The sequence below is a fragment of the Pipistrellus kuhlii genome, unplaced genomic scaffold (assembly GCF_014108245.1).
Source record: "Pipistrellus kuhlii isolate mPipKuh1 unplaced genomic scaffold, mPipKuh1.p scaffold_m20_p_37, whole genome shotgun sequence".
Taxonomy (NCBI): domain Eukaryota; kingdom Metazoa; phylum Chordata; class Mammalia; order Chiroptera; family Vespertilionidae; genus Pipistrellus; species Pipistrellus kuhlii.
In genome coordinates this window covers 2,218,724-2,223,694 of record NW_023425537.1, presented here as the reverse complement: position 1 = coordinate 2,223,694, position 4,971 = coordinate 2,218,724, and positions in this window count along the sequence as shown.

The following is a 4,971-nucleotide window of genomic DNA, read 5'->3' as shown; positions in this document are numbered from 1 at the left end:
GTCTCTGTAGAATCTGGGAGAAAGTGTTTGTATCTGCAGAGGACTCTAAGAACATGTCTTCAGCAATAGAGGAGAGCGGTAGTAATCTGTATCTCATAGAAAGAGAGGAATGCTACTGAATTCAGAAGGGAGGGACTTCTATCATAAAACAGTAATATTCATTTGGAAAAATGAGAACCCGGTCCTAACGTGAGGAAGGAAAAATGACAGGGGTAAAGGAAAGAAACCTTCTGTGACAGCGCCAGGGGACTGCACTCTCATGATGGTCCTAGTCTTTGGAACTGAAGAGTTCCTCTTTGCCTTTCAGTAGTGCCTGGGTCTTATGGGTGCCTGGTTCATTTCCATTGTAAAGTAGGGGAGGTAAGCACAAGAGCTTTAATGCTAAATCTAAGACAATGAAAAGAATCGGGCTCCCAGTGGGAGCGAGGCTTTTTGTCCTCTGGATTTAGTATGTTCCCTAAGTGCTAGTCATCATCATAGTTAGCACAGTGTGGCCTAATGGGAGAGAAGGTGGAAATCCATATAAAATTCAGATCCCATAGGAAGCAGGCCCTAGAATGGGAATGGATATTTCCAATGGAATTGTCCCATTGTGCCATGCATCAATTCAAACTCCGAAAGACATGTTGAGCCATGTTAGGTTGTAGTGAACTGACTTCCTCTTATGCGTGTTTTTCATTCATCTATTGTGCAATCATCCTCTGATTTCTCTTTCTCTGGCTCTCATGTGAAAGACAGTTAAGTAGAATGTCTGCTTCAGGCTTTCAAATTATCTATCACTTAAATGTATATGTTAAGCAAAGTGACTAGATCAACCAGTTTTGGTTTGCTTGTTTGTGTTTTGTTGTTGTTTTTGTTTTGATTTGTTTTTTGCAACATGTTCTTCAGAGAATCTTTTCATGTACCCAATGAAATATTTCGCCTCTTCTGTTCACCAAGGAACACATTTTTCTTCAGGAATTCACAGTCATCTCCTTATGATTGGGTTGTCTCTAATCTCCAGCTTTACAATCTTAGTCTGGAAGCATTTTGATAGACTGTCAATTCTAAGAAACATCAAGAACTGCATCTTAGATATAAATGAGTTGCTCTAACATGGTGTGACATACATGGCTATGAAAAGCTCAGAGCAACACAAATTAGGGAGGCACACGTGTATTATAGTTCATTCTTATCCAAAGCATTAAAGGACAAATTAATTATATTTGATGTGGGCAACATCTGATACCATTTTATTTCTTGTTATGAAATTTAGGAAAAAGAAGTTGAAATCCCTTAAAGTAATAATTCTAGAGGTGTTTATAGTTGCTGAGCAAATGTCAATATTTTTATTGTTTAAGAACCATGCAAAATCTGCTACAACATGCATTAAATTATATTACTTTAGGTTTGTGTAGTTCTTTGCAAAAGTTTGCTCATGTGCCTTATTGTTTTAGATATGAGTAATTCCTCTGCCTCATTATGTACTTGAAAATCCAGGCACACGACATAATTTTTCAGGAAGTTTATGTCAATTATCCATTTAACAAATGGGTTGAATATTACTATCCAAAAGTTTTTGCTAGAATAATTCAGAACTTTTATTTCATTTTGAAAATAACAAAAGTAATTCCACTATTGAGTGGTGATGTCTGGGGAAGGAGTGGTGTGGGTGGAGGGGACAAAGGAATAAAGAAAAAAAATACAATCCGTTTTTAAAAAATGTAATTCCCCTCTTTAGAAACCATCTTCTGGAGAGTGTTGGGTTTCCTCCGCTACCCATGGTTTGTTAACAGTATTACCAGTTTGGCAATAATGTTCACCTTCCTCAGAGAATGACAGAATGGGGAAATCAGAAATTGTTTCTAGATTACATTAATTTTATTATTTTAATAAAATGAGGCCTTTGAAAGGGCCAATGTACACACATCTGTAAGAAAAGAGTGATGACCTCATGAATTGTTTTGTGTTGAAGGCTCTGGAGGAGGCACAATCATAATAGAGACACAGGGGCTGTGGTTTCCACCTAATCAGTCCATCATGTGACAAAACCTGTGAGATGCTGTTCAATAATAGCTACTATTTCCAGAAGACCTACTTATATGGTACCCCCTTGAAGCATCACAGACAGGGTCAGTCTTTTTATTTTATTTTATGTATTTTATTGATTTTTTTTACAGAAAGGAAAAGAGAGGGAGAGAGTAGTTACATCCATGAGAGACACACATTAATCAGCTGCCTCCTGCACACCTCCTACTGGGGGATATGCCCACAACAAAGGTACATGCCTTCGATTGGAATCAAACCTGGGACCTTCCAGTCTGCAGGCTGATGGTCTATCCACTGAGCAAAACTGGTTAGGCCAGGGTCAGTCTTAATAGCTAAATTTCATAGATGAACAAGCTGTGGTTCAGAGATGTTACACAGTGGTTGAAGGAGGACTGGGCTTTGAGGATGTCTGACCTCACCGAACACCCTTTCCCAATCATGTTATTCCTAGTGCTCTCACTTGGGAAGCAACATAAAGGAGCTATTTGAGTGGATGGAGAGGTCCCAGGATCCGAGCCTCCCTTTGATGTAAGTGTTTGTGAGAGAAGTAATCAGATTACTAGCATCACCAGATTATACACCTTTACTGCCAGCATCTCAAAACGCTGGGGGACCCCAAGCAGTGACTATACGTTTCTCCAAGTTATTTCCTGAATATTCTTTTTACATTGGCATGCTCTTCACTTGAGAAAGAAAGCAAATGTAACCACGGGCGTGATGATGTTGAAACTTTACATTTCTATCCAAATCCAACGAGAGCCTTTGAAATCTGCATGGATGCATAACACATTTTACAGTGCCTGGATGGAACACGTGTCTAAACGTCTCCTTCAATTAAGGAACAACAGAACCTAAAGGTACTCAGTGCTAGCTAAATCTATTGAAACGTGAAATAAGAGGTATCATGTGTGCCAAATAAAGTGCCAAACCATTAGACGACTCTATTTTTAACGCATTTCTAAGAAATCCTATTTTGTTGCAAACTGACGTGGTTTTATATTTATCATCACTGTAAGCACAACCCAAGAAAATGATGAATGGTGAGGTCCATCAAATCTACGAAATTGTTTATCTTTGAGCGATCGTGTCTCGGTCCTAGTCTAGGCATTGTTTTACTGTTGGCATTTTTTAAAAGTTCTTATGTTTTTCCAAGTCAAGTTTCATCCACTGCCAGATAGCAAGACTGGTGTTATTTGATTCAGCTCTCTCTTCATAATTTCAGAGAAATTGGAAAATAAAGAGTCATTAATTTCTGATGTCTTGCAAATGATTGACACAGAATAAGAAAGAAAGAAAAAAGGAGGGCGGGAAATCTATTTTTCCAAGCTCACAGACCTGCGAGGGGATTTCAGAAGCAGCCGTGCCTGCGGATTGTTTTTCAATGGTGGGCCTTGCTCTGAGGTTGTCCTTTTTCCATTCACCATTCCAGGATTTATTTTCCAAAAATATCCTGTGAGGTCCACATGGTAGCCAGGATTCTGTCTTTGGTTAATGAGCCTGTGCAGTTCCTAATCCAACACTTCTCTTGAGAAAGAGAGTAAATCGCAATTAATAGTAACGGGGGTGTCCTATTTTGTGGAGTAGACTTGATGGAAGCTTGCCTGCTATTTTTTTCCATCCCTTGGTTGAAAAAAAAACCAAAAAACTATCCAAACTCAGAGAAGGAAGGGAGGCCTAGGAACCAGAATGTGGAAGTTCTGTCAGACTGGTCCACAGTCTTGACTTCTGTTTGTCATGTGTTGTTGTTTTGTGTGTGTGTGTGTGTGTGTTTTAATGTATTTTTATTGATTTTAGAGAAGAAGGGAGACGGGGAGAGAAATATCATTGGTGAGAGATAATCATTGATTGGTCACCTCCTACACATCCCCCACTGGGGATTGAGCCCAAAGCTTGGATATGTGCCCTTACCAGGAATCGAACTGTGACCTCCTGGTTCATAGGTTGGCGTTCAACCATTGAGCCATACCGGCCAAGCTGCCATGTTATTTTTATGCCACTTAAATACCCTGTTTCCCTGAAAATAAGACAGTGTCTTATATTAATTTTTGCTCCCAAAGATGTGCTAGGTCTTGTTTTCAGGGGATGTCTTATTTTTCCATGAAGAAGAATATGGTACACATTTATTGTTAAATGAAAATAAAGGAAATTTATTACCTGTATATGGTATGGTAGTACGGTAGTTGTCAACACAAACCAGACAAACTGTGAATCCTACAGTATCAAGAATTTATTCATTTATTCAATGACAATCATGTCATCACCTTCTGGAACATCATCATAACAATCCAATTCCTGAATTTTCTGGTGAATTTCTTGTGGCTCCATTTCTTTCAGAATCACTGGACCAAATCTCTCATGTTTAGCCTGGGGGGGGGGGGCTTACTTTCGGGGGAATGCTGTATATTTCACTCAGAAGGAAACCTATAAGTAGGTCTTATTTTCGGAGGATGTCTTATTTTTGGGGAAACACAGTATATTTGTTCCTAGTAACTGAAGACTTTCAGAAGTGCAGCCCTTCTGCAGAGCAAATGCCCTTACAGCCACAATGTCACATGGTCTCTCCTCACTCAGTGAGACTCTGGACACACCTGCTTCTGCTCATCACTCATTTAGTGGCGTTCAAGCGTACCCTTCAGTGTTTTTATCCTTGCTCAACGCCTTCATATCCTACTTTCTCTAATGCTGCATTGATTTCCTGCCCCTCTTCCTCCATCTTTTTCTAAGAATTTAGTGGTCGATTGTTGCTTGCAACCTGGAAACTCAAAATAGCAATAGAGCTGATCAGCAGCTCGCCTGTCTTCTCAGAAGCCTGAGCGGGTTCATCCAACTCCTTGGAGGGTCCTCGGAGTCTTGCCTCTCAAGTTCAGGAAGGCTCCTTGCCTCCTGACAAAGCCATAGGACAAGTGATCACAACCTTTATGCAACTTGAGTTTACTAAGTGCC